Genomic DNA, 12600 nt, shown 5'->3' on the forward strand with positions numbered 1-12600 from the left:
GTGTCAACTGGGTGAAAGAACATCAGCACTGAACCTTGGATGACCAGGTGACAGGTCTCCTGGTCCGATGATTCCCATTTCCAGTTATTTCGAGTGGACCAGAGGGTGCATATCTAGCAGAAACCACACAAAATTATGCACCTGTCATGTCACAAGGTAATGGTCTGGGACGTGTTCAATTGGCACATGTTGGGACCTCTAGATACATCTCTGAACAGTTCAGGTTACATGTCCATCCTTGCAGACCATCTGCATCCCTTTATCGTCATTGTGCACCCACAGGACCATGGTGATTAGAACATGGTTTGAAGGGCATTCAGCAGATTTTACCACCATGGAACGGCCTCCCCATTCACTGGACATGAACCTAGTGGAGCATCTTTGGGATGCTGTGGAAAGATCTCCACCCAGGAATGCAATGGAATTATGGACAGCAGTGCAGCAAGCATGGATGGAAATACCTGTGGAATGCTTTCGTGGGCTAGTAGATGCAATGCTTCGCTGTGTGACTGCCCTCATCCGGGCGAAAGGTGAGCCTATTCATTACTAGGTAGGTATCCCATGATTTCTGTCCATTCAGTGTATATTTTGGAGAACAGACATGACAGTACTTAGAAACACTGTCTTGATACCTTGGCTTTGTTTTGAATGCAAATTTTCACTGAACTATCCTACAGTTATGTGATTTCCAATAAAATAATGTTATTTTTTACTACAATCATGATTTGGCTACTGTAGAATACACAAATGAAGATTTCTGTAACTGGGATGTTTGCTTTGGTCATTTTATTATTGCCAAATACAAAACAAAATAGCATATTTTAGTTTTTCTTCTGAGAAGTTTGTACTAAAGTTACTTTTACATCACATTGCCATAGTTAAGTAGTCAAGCACAAGGGTACACAAGCACATGTGCTTTGAGTGATCATAGTTCTATAAGAACATTACTAAATATAGTAATGTTCTTATATTTCTCTATCTTGTGAATTCCTCTGACCTAATGTGTAATTGTCCTGAGGTATAAACTGCAAGTTTAATTAATTAATTTATTTATTATTTTTTTTTTTTGTAATGGAAACTGGTGAATAAGAGCGAATCAGAAATCTAAATTTCTCTCAGTGAATCGGGTCTGAATAGCAGATATTTCTAATTTACATATTAGATATTTCCAATCATGTAATACCAAATCAGAAGATGACAAGGATGGTTTTAATGAAACTAGACAAGTGTGTATCGTAAATTGAGTATTGTACATTTTTTTTCAAGCAGACTATAAATAGAAGTTTCGAACAGATTGCACTTGTATCAAAATATAGGATAAAATTATCCCTCGATTAGTATCAGTTGTGGTAAATGATGAAAGGAAGAAAGCTTGTACAGCATCAATTTAAAAAAAAAACCACATCCCTCACTAATATCCTTCCTTAAATTTATTCAACTTTCACACCGTACAGAAGTTTGTTCTGACAATCTCTCTGACTGAAAACTAATTTCTGCACATCTATTCTGCAGTAATTTTTCAGTTTAAATTTATATCCCCTTATGTGTGTGTGTCACATAGAAAGAATAAAGCTGCCATCAGTATTTAGTTCACTAAATCTATTTAAAGTCTTAAACTCAGGTCTCCTTACAGATTCTACCATTTGCAGAAATGAAGCCTTTCTTAAGTAAAGGTACTCTTTTGTGCCACTAACTAATCTTGTTTCCCTTCTCCTGTTCCAAGAGAGCTAGATTCCTAAAATGAGGCTTCCAGACCTGCAAAAGCTTTTTATGCAGTCCACTGTTTACTGCCACCCATATTTTGATGGAATCTTTACTGTTGCTATGTAGCAGTGAAGTCTGAATACACTGCTGTTCAGACTGTCTGAAAAAGGTGTAAACTGTGAATTGAAAACCCTGGGTGGGGGAACAACAATTAAACAACCCCATAAGCTGCAATAAATCTGAAGCTAATATACAATACAACTGGAAGACCCTCCAATAAAACATGAAGCTGGTATACTTCAACAATTGTACATGAGAGATTCTCCTAATTTTAAATCTTGTTTTTCAATAACCGCCTGCAGAAAGTGTGTTACTTATTTTTCATGTTAAAATTTCTTCAATAGCAAAACAATTAATGATGCAGATCAAAAGTCAAGCTAATAATGAAGGAAAACTACAATTCTCACTGACTTGAATAAATACTCGGGAGTGATTCTGTTTGATTGGAAAAGTGCAAATGTATCTCCAATATATAAGGGTGACTAAGAGTGAAATGAGAAATTACCAACCGGTTAGTCAAACTTCAGTAGTACAGAAAATCATATAGACAATGATCAAGGGTGGAACTCAGGATCATTTAGATAAAAATGGAATTCTGAAGGATACTCAGCATGGTTTTGTAAAGGGAAAAATCATGTTTAACTAATCTGGTTATCTATTTTGACAAGGTCACTGAAGAGCTGGACTTTGGGAATAATTTCGACATTGTTTATTTGGATTTCAGCAAAGCATTTGATTCAGTCACACATGAGTGGTTAACTTTATATGCTGGAAAAGGTTGGAATCACAGGGAAAATCCTTAGTTGGATAGCTGGATGGCTTCAGGGCTGGAGGCAGAAGGTTGTGATAAATATTTATTCCTCAGATTGGGTTGATCTAAGAAGTGGCACTCCCCAAGGATCAGTATTAGGACCACTGTTGTTTTTGATTTTAATAATTGACATTGATGAAGGGATAGAGGGCATGATGTCTAAATTTGCAGATGATGTAAAGATTGGTAGAGTAGTTAATGATTGCTGCCAAGCAGAGCTTCTTCAGAATGACATAGATAGACATCAGGGATAGTCAGAGTCAGAAAAATGGCAGCTTGGCAGCTATGCTTTAATCCAGCAAAATGTAAGATATTGCACCTGGGGAACAGTAACACCAAAATAACTTATACACTTGGCGGAGTTCAACTAAAGCCAGTAGAGGAGGAAAGGGACTTTGGTATTACAATACGATCAGATATGAAGTTCTCCTAGCATTTAGACTGGTTGCAAGGAAGGCCCATGGTATCCTATCGATGATTTATCAAACAATTGTGAGTAGAGATAAGGACGTCATAATCTCATTATATAAGGCTATTGTTAGACCACACTTGGAATACTGTGTTCAAGTATGGAGACTGCATCTAAAGAAAGACATTGTGCTTCTTGAAAGGGTCCAAAGATGGGCAACTCGTCTGGTGAGATCTGCAAAAGGTCATCCATATGAGGAAAGAATTCAAATATGTGGGTTGCAGAGCTTGGAAACTAGACACCTTAGAGTAGACTTGATTGAGATGTTTAAGGCTCTGAAAGGCATAAGCAAAATGAATGAGGACGAAATTTTCATGGTTATAAATGATTCTTGAACAAGGGGCCATGATTTCAAGTTACAGGGGGATATTTTTAGACTGGATTGCAAGAAGTTTTATTTTAGCAAGCGAGTTATAAATTTCCAGAATAAGTTACCTACATGGGTGGTAGAGGCTGACAGTTTGGGGAAATTCAAAGGTCAGCTGGATAATTACCTATGAGAGGAGAGAAACACATAGGTTGTCCATTTCCTTTTCTCTTATTAATTATTATTATTATTTTTTAATTTTCTTATTATTATTTTATTTTATTTATTTTTTATTTTATTTTCTTTATCATTATTTTATTTTTTTGGCTGGTACAGCATAAGCCATAGGTTTCCTTGCTCCATGTAGCCATTGCTAATACTAATACTAATATTTTAATTTTTAAATTTAAGTCATTTTGGACACAGCATATGCAATTCTGTCCATCACAAGATTAAGTGATGGAATGATATTTGTGGACCACTGTGCAAAGTAGAGATTAACATCCAGCTTATTTGTCCCATGGTGGTAGAAATAGGATTATATTCTCTTGGATTTTACTGAGATTAACGTTCCATTTTTCTACTATTCCTTTAAGATGTATTTCAGCAGGCTTAAGTTATCGTTTAATGAGAATTTAATGACACAAGGGCCAAAATGTGTGATGATTTATTTTTCTATGATTTATTTTATAGACATGCTTGTCATTGGCATATCAAGGGCAGTTAAGAGCGGACACAGAGCTGAATTTGCCAAAGGAAGAGGAAAAGGTCATCTAAATTTGTTTTGTCTCCAAAAACATTTTCTAATGTCAGAAGGATCCTGGTGATTGGAAAAATTTCAGAAGGTATGAGATCTGATAATTGAGTACAGGGGGACAGTCAGTTAAAATGTGTAACAGTAAGCTGCATTTGACATGAAGTGCAAAGAGCATGGGTATTACCCATGAGTAAACGGAGGTGAGCGACATGTGCACAACTAATATGCAAGCATGCTAAACTCAGCAAAATCCAGCACTTTACAACCTAAAATTCTTTAAAAATTGACATATTTTACAAAAAAAAAAAAAAAAAAAAATCAACAGTTTAAAATCCAGAAATATTAAGAATACCATTAACAATCACAGTTAGTTGTCTTCAAGGATCCGTACAAAACAGGATGACATTTCACTCTTTAACATGCTTGCAGAACTATCTTGTCAATTAAACTGTTTTATGCCAGCAAGATTTAAACTTCATAGATATTGCAAAGTCTTAATTCTCACAACAGAACAAGCTTGCCTTTTCAATGAGTTACCCTGGTACTGCACAACTTTCAAACAGATGATCTTGCCAAAAAGTTAACAGCTTTTAAAAAATATATAGCTTTAAAATATAAAGCTTTAAAAAAATATATAAAATTAAATGTCATAGTTTAAAAAAATTATATTACAGCCTGTTTCAGGACTAACAGGTCCCTCATTAGAAAGCAGGTAGACTCTAGTGGAACATGTAGACAAAACAGTTGTAAAGAAATTGTTTGATGTCACCTTCCATGAAGTACATGAAAATCAAAGTTTTCAAAATTTTAATATAGCTAAAGCTATCTGTTTTGTCTGAGTTTTGTCATTAGAGACAAAATGAGGGATTGGTGAGACTCAAAACAGGTGTCATACCAGTCTTTCAAAGGACCCATGTCTTTCCTAAAATGAAGCCTCCATATATATATGCAATACATTATAACTAGTCATACATCTTGTCAGGTGCATGACTAAAGTAGGGGTAAAACGACAGTCAGCTCAAAGTCAGTCGCTTGGCTTCCCATTTTAAACTAATGCTGTGAAAGAGAAGGCCTAGTGAGTGACCTTGAGCACCTGTTGTTTCTCTCTGCTTGCTATAGTTATGGCAACAAAAGCAAAATAGCAACCTTTGCTATTATGTGCAAAAAATTGACTGAAATTAAAATTAAAATGTTATGCAAACTGATAAAGACTGTCTCATTATGATAATTATTCTTTAAGAATAGGTAATTTTTTCTTATTCTCCACTGTGAAAGTGCTGTTTTTCTCTGAAGCACATCCATTGATAGTCTGACAACATTTTCTGTGATTAGGTTTACTGTCATTTGTTCACATTTAGAAAACTGAACTGTTATTTTACATTCTAACCACTACTACTATCTTTGAGTCAATATAAATGTTTAGAGATATAAACACGTTCAATTGTTAGTGTTAATATTCACTGAAACGTACTTCTTCAAAACAGCTCCACCACTAAGTACACCTCTCTAAAATCCAAAAAATTTTAAAGATTTCTTCCTCATATCATTTTTAATGGGAAATAGATACACATATTTGTGGTATATTTTTGATTGGTGTAGTTTTTTTACTGACTTATTCTCTCCACACTTAGGCCCATTCAAGACTGCATATTTTGTGAACGAAGCTTTTAAAATCCACATCAGGAAGTATAGATGTTTTGGACAAATCATCTGGTCTTTTAGCTGCGAAGTCTGCTCTTTCATTTCCCAAAATACGTTTCCTGCTATCCAGAAGAATATTATTTCCATATCGCACTCTTGACAGTGATAATGGTGTGACTATATTTCTTTTAATACTGAATGAGAAGAGTAGAGATTATTTTTAATAATGGATATTGCACTGAGGGAAATCTCTATAAATTAAGGCAAGTTAAAAGGAGAGGTTGCATATTTCGATCAAAGCAAGCTGAACTGCATTTAGTTTAGCTGTAAGTATGCTGCATTTAAAAGGTAATGAAATAGTTTCTATGAAGGTAGGAAATACAGCTGCAGTACTCACTTAATTATCAGATTTAGTACCATCTGTGTACATTCTATAGTTATTTGAATTCTCCAAAGTATGAGCATCATGTCGCTTTTCTGAGCTGTGAGTTGACAAAGTATTTTTCCCCTATTTTGTAAAGAAGTCTTTGCAGTGGGGAATATTGTCTCCCATGGCATATAAGGTGAATCAGTATTCCGACCGATGGCGTTCTCTTACCAGGTATGCACCAAACAAGGGTGGTCAAAACAAGATGGTGGCCACTGGCTGCCCTAAGGGATTAGGCCCCAAAATTGCTGGAGCCTATGTCTTTAGAAGGTGGAACAAGTAACGGTGAAGTTTATCAGTCATCATAAATCAATGTATGATGCTATTTGTTGATGTTTTATGCTAAATTTGTTAAAAAACATTCTTCATAGTGACCTAGCGAGGGTCAGAGTTTTTGTCCCATACTTTAAACTCAATTGTAAACGATACTGCAAATATTTCGCTGGAAGTGGTTGAATATTTTAATGTTGTTCAAGAGTTTTATTGTTATTTATTTATTTGTATGAGATAGTCTATAATCAGATGGTCTACAATCGGTTTCTCTGCAGAACTGAATGATTGTATAAGAAATGTGTTTGTATATATGTAAATAAAAAAATTAAAAATGAAATGAAATGTTGTTCAAGAATTATATGTGTTTTTTTCTACATAAATTCAATGCTGGACAGTTCTTGTTGAAAATATTCCTCAACTTAATTTAAAACCATTTTAATATAGCTAAAGCTATCTGTTTTGTCTGAGTTTTGTCTACAGTAGACTCTCAATTTTCCAGGATAGATGGCAAAAAATAATTCCCGGATAATCGATTTTCCGGTTAATCCAAAATTACAGTAAGTCCCCGAGATATGTTCCAGGAATTATTACATAAGTTTTGCGTAGTAACTCGCGACTGACTACTATAATATTGCTACTAATTCCTGATATGCCAAAATTACAAAAACCACATAATATCCTCAAAAGAATGAAGAAAAATAGTTATATATTTTTAATTAGTTCAATTAAAAACTTTATCTGGGGATAGCGGTGAAGTAGCCAGAGTGGCACATAAGGAAAAAAAACATTAAAGGAAGAAAAATCGCATGTTATTGTACTGTAAAAACTGATATGTATTTCATATTCTTGGTTATTATAGTTAGCTTCATTGGTGCCGATCGCTTCTCGTATTCTGTCATTCTACTTTGATATTGTGTTCACTGAAAATCTGAATTCCATGCGATACTTGTTAATGTTTGGCCATTTTCATACATCCTTATTATTTTAATTTTCTGATCCAACTCGATTGCTTTCCTTTTTTGATAGATTTACTAGTACCGCTGTCACTTATTCTCTTAGTCAGCACCATGATAACAGTCAAAATTAAATTTTCTGAAAATAATTTCACAGGGGGCAAAAACTCACTATCATCACCCTTCGCGAGTTCACATTTTACTAAAGCACATTTCTGGAGGTCACTACCATAAAACAATAAAAACAATTTGCACTTTCCGGGTTATTGGGCTTTTCTGTTAGTGCAATTCATTATAAACGGATAGTAAACAGGATCCTATTACATTTGCGATAATACCAATAGCTGGAATTGTGTGGGTTTTTAAATTATTATAATGAAATGTGTGTCTCCTTCACTGAAATCTTCAGTCTTATTAAAAAATATAAATATATTTTTAAATATATTTATATAATAAATATAAGTCGGGGACTTACTCTATCGAAAAATGTTCAGCAACCTTCGTAAAAAGTATGCTGATAGATAAAAAATGAAAAAACTTACCATGCACTATCACGTGTCCAACACGATGCTTCCATTTATTTTTTACAATGACGCGTATGGTTTGGTCACCAACATTATAATGGTTCTTTAGACATTTAATTAACGGATGCACCATTTTCAAACTTTTGAATAATTTCAAGTTTATGTTTAATTAAAAGCACAACTCTTGCATTTGCCCATCATTTTGGCGGTTTCTAAACAAAAAAAAAAAAAAAGTTATTATAAAAAAAAAATTCCGACATCTCTGACATAATAACGAAACAAAATTTGTCCTTTTGTGGCGCAACGGAACACAACAATTGACAACGCACTAAAACATTTGGTCTCTTTTTTCTTTTTTTTGAACGGCGGATGTGAAGACAGCGGGGAGGTTGCAAGATAATAGATACACTAATCTCCCAATGACAACTTATAATGCCGCTTCTTTTCACCTATTTACGACTTGCAAAACATCTGTTTATACCTTTATATTTATTACTTGAATTTTATATAAGATTTCTGGTTGATCATTTTTTTTATTTATTTGGAGTCTTGAAGTGTCCCGGTTAATCCAATCCCGGTAAATCGAGAATCTGCTGTATTTGGTCCTTGAGGTTCTCACAGACATCATTCTCTCGGATATGCCAGACAAGCTGTGCTTGCTATCTGGTAGTCTAAAACGCTGATGGAACTATCATCAAAGTTTCTTGCGACAACCAACTAACTGGTTAAAATAAATTTATTAAAATAAAAATATAATATATACATAAGATAAAACAGAAATAAAATAAAAGCATTAAAATACAATAAGATAAAAGCGTTAAAATACAATAAGATAAAAGAGTTAAAATATATATAATAAAAGTGTTAAAATATATAGCAGCTTTCGAGGCGAAGTGCCTCTTCATCAGCTAGTCTGTGACTGGTGTACTCCAGTATATATTAATGGTTACAATAGCACAAGTCAGCTGGGCATGATCATGTATCATGATTCTGGTGTCGGTAAAGCAGAATTACGTACATGTGATGATCGCCAGCGCTCATTGCACTGCAATACAGTACATTCTATAATAGGGTGTAAATGTACTCCCCACATCCGATTCATAGTACTATTATTGGTGGCTATGTGTAGTGCTTCAAGCCATGAACGCTGGCAGTAATCACGTGAATAGTCGACGATTTCAATATCCCGTTGGGGATTAAGATTGTGCTGCCCAACCCAATAATGTTCGGTGACTGCGGAGCGTTCAAAATTAGCCGTTCGCAGAGCCACCTCATGTTCAGAAACCCAATCTTTCAATCTTCCACCAGAAGATTGAAAGACCTACATAACACCACCCACAATCCGGACACGTAATACGGTATACGGAACCACTTCATAGGAAAGGAGGAAACAGGTGTTTTCACCTTAGAAATAATGGATTGTAATTTCCTCCATGGAAGTTGCACACATCATATATGATAGAGATGCAAAATCCTAACAAGATGTTCCGATACGCCCGGATAATAGGGGATGTAGGCGTTAAAGATAAATTGATTCGTGTGAGGCGGGTTAGATTTCGTAACAAATTCGTGAGCCTGAAGCTCAAATCTATCTAGAACATGTGGTGGATAGCCAGAATTCAAAAGCTCCGTCCTAATTTTTGAAATCTCCAATTGCCTCTCACCAGTCAAACTAGAGTGCGTCCAAGCGCAGAAGAATAATGTACGCACAGTGCTACATAAATGACCAGGAGCGTGCGCAGAGTTATAATTGGTAAATTGGTCTGCACACATTGCCTTCCTAAAAACAGAAGTTACTAAATACAAATCCACGCGTTGGACTAACACATCCAAAAACGGAAGGATATTATTAACCTCCAGTTCAATCGTAAACTGAATGACGGGTGACAGGGAATTGAGATTCTTCTAAGAATACTTAGAAGGGTTGTTTGGAAGAAAAAAGATCAAGCGTGTTGGCTGTACGGTTAGGATTGTCCGGTATTCTTGTAAGTAAATGAACAATCTGTGCAAGGTCATTAGTAATTGCAAAAGCCTCAGCATCTCGACCAGCTGGGTTGGTGTGACTAGAAAATGAAAGCCAGCTGGAGTTGGATTAAAATCACCAAGGAAAATTACCTCACTGTTAGGAAAGTTGGACTGGAGAAAGTCAAGTTGCAAACAGAGGAAGTCAAAGATCTCTAAGTAATTAGTGGAGTTGGGAGAATGGTAGAGACAACAGATGAATTTGACAGAATGAGCTAGAGAGATTTTAAGCCAGAGAAGATCGAAAAGAGGTGATTCCAGATTACCAAGTCTCTGACAGGGAATATTGGAATGTATATTAGCATTAGCATTAGTAGAGGCATTTGATGCAAGAAAGCAAGCTTATGCAGCATCAGCCAAAAAAAAAAAAAAAAAAAACCCACTTCCACTTCACCCCTCCGTTCGTTCAAAATACCTGTCCAGCTGAGCCTTAAACTTATTTAGGCTATCAACCTCCACCACAAGGGATGGAAGTCTGTTCCACCAACCAACCACCCGCTGGCTAAAGGCAAATTTCTGCACGTCTATCCTACATCTGTCTTTCCTCAATTTGAATTTATGCCCTCTCAGGTGATTTTTCTGGGCTAGAGGAAGAATCCAGTCAGCATTGAGCATGCTTAAACCATTCAAGGCTTTATACACCTCTATCAGATCACCTCGCTGGTGCCTAGTCTCCAGACACTGTAATTTGCAATACTTAAGCCTTTCTTCGTAAGAGCACCCCTTTGTTCCATTCACTAATCTTGTTGCCCTTCTCTGTACTCGTTCCAGCACCTCTACATCCTTCTTGAAATGAGGCCTCCAGACCTGTATACAGTACTCTAGGTGTGGCCTGACCATCGCCTTATACAATGGAATAATCACCTCCTTATCCCTGCTGGAAAAATTCCTGTATATCATTGACAATACTCCATGAGCTACTCTTGCAGCCCGTCTGCACTGCTCAGAGAACTTCATATCTGCCTGCACAACCACCCCCAAGTCCCTTTCATTCTCTACCACTGTCAGTGTAGTACCACAGAGTTGATACGTTGCTCTGGGGTTGCTGTTTCCCATGTGTAGTACTTTACATTTGTCAATGTTAAACTTCATTTGCCACCTCTCAGCCCATCTGCTCAACCTTTCCAGATCCTGTTGCAGCAGCATAGTGTCAGTAGTGTCCTTGACAACCCTGCCAACCTTTGTATCGTCTGAAAACTTGGACATTAAGCCCGATATACCTCATCAATATCATTTAAAAATACAGAAAACAATAATGGACCCAACACTGAGCCCTGAGGGACTCCACTAATAACATCAGTCCACGATGAGCAGTGTCCATTGATTACCACTCTCTGTCTTCTCCCCCTCAACCACCCCTTTATCCATAGCAGCAATTTGCCTCCAATGTCACACTGCTCCAATTTGTGTAGCAGTCTTCCATGTGCAACAGTATCAAAAGCCTTTCTAAGATCCAAGTATATAATATCAAAGTTATTCCCTGCATCCAGTTCTTTTGTGACTGCATCATAGTATCCAATCAAGTTGGTCAGGCAAGACTTCCCCTTAACAAAACCATGCTGTGTCTGAGCTATAACTGAAGTCTTGTCTAAATGATCCTGCAGTGCTTCTTTAACCACTGCCTCCATTAATTTTCCTGGAATAGAAGTTAAGCTCACAGGTCTATAATTACTTGTGTCAGCCTTTGATCCTCCTTTGTGAATTGGGGTCACATTTGCACATTTCCAGTCTATGGGTACCTCCCCTGAGTCCAAGGAAGCTGTCATAATTATGGCTAAGGGTTTGCTTACTTCCTTTGCTGCCTCCTTTAATATAACTGGATAGATCCCATCCACCCCGGGTGCCTTTCTTGTGTTTATCTTCAACAGTTTCTCCTCCACTTTACTCCCAGTTATTTCAAGATTCTGTAGCTTACTGCTAGAGTTGAATACACCTCTGGCATTCCCCTTGCTGAATAACTCCTCATGTGTGAATGTCGATGCAAAATATTCATTTAGTTTGTTAGCTACCTGAGCAGGATCATCAACAGTTGACCCATCAATATCAAGTGGACCAATCTGATTCATCCCCTTCCTTCTAGAGTTTACATAAGTAAAGAACTCTTTGCTGTTTTTCTTTGCATCCCTTGCCAAGGATTTCTCGTAATCTGCCTTCGCCTGCCTAACCTCCTTTGTAACTTGGTTGCATATCAACTTGTATCTATCATAGGCTTCTGTGTCATGTGTTAATTTGTATGTATCCCATGCATTTTTCTTTCCTGCCATATGCCTCATTAGTTCATCTGACATCCATTTTGGCCTAAACCTTGAACAATATTTCTTAGTTGGTATGTAAAGCCTAGTAGCTTCCAAGATAAGTTCTTGGAATGCTTCCCATTTTGAATTTGCTGTTGGTAACATCATCAGTTGGTCCCACTGTATAGAATTTAAATACTGTCTCAGTCCATCGTAGTCGCCTTTACGGAAGCAATAACCCTTCCCTTTACCCCTAATGGTAGTTACCTCTTTGAGTAAATCCCACTTCAGCACACTGTGATCACTGCCACCTAGTGGTTCATTTATCTGCAGATTCTTAATGCATGAAGAATCACTGCTGATAATCAAATCAAGAGTATTACTCCCTCTAGTTGCCTCCCGAACATGCCGATGTAGA

General features: G+C 36.6%; 1 protein-coding gene across 2 annotated transcripts in view; it reads right to left on the reverse strand.

Moving 5' to 3' along the window:
* LOC150080620 (hamartin-like) overlaps positions 1 to 12600 on the reverse strand; it is a 293531-nt gene that overhangs the window by 173257 nt on the left and 107674 nt on the right. The gene's annotated exons all lie outside the window — the stretch shown is intronic.

Source organism: Mastigoproctus giganteus, chromosome 9 (assembly GCF_048544385.1).
Source record: "Mastigoproctus giganteus isolate SK-2022 chromosome 9, ASM4854438v1, whole genome shotgun sequence".
Lineage (NCBI taxonomy): Eukaryota > Metazoa > Arthropoda > Arachnida > Uropygi > Thelyphonidae > Mastigoproctus > Mastigoproctus giganteus.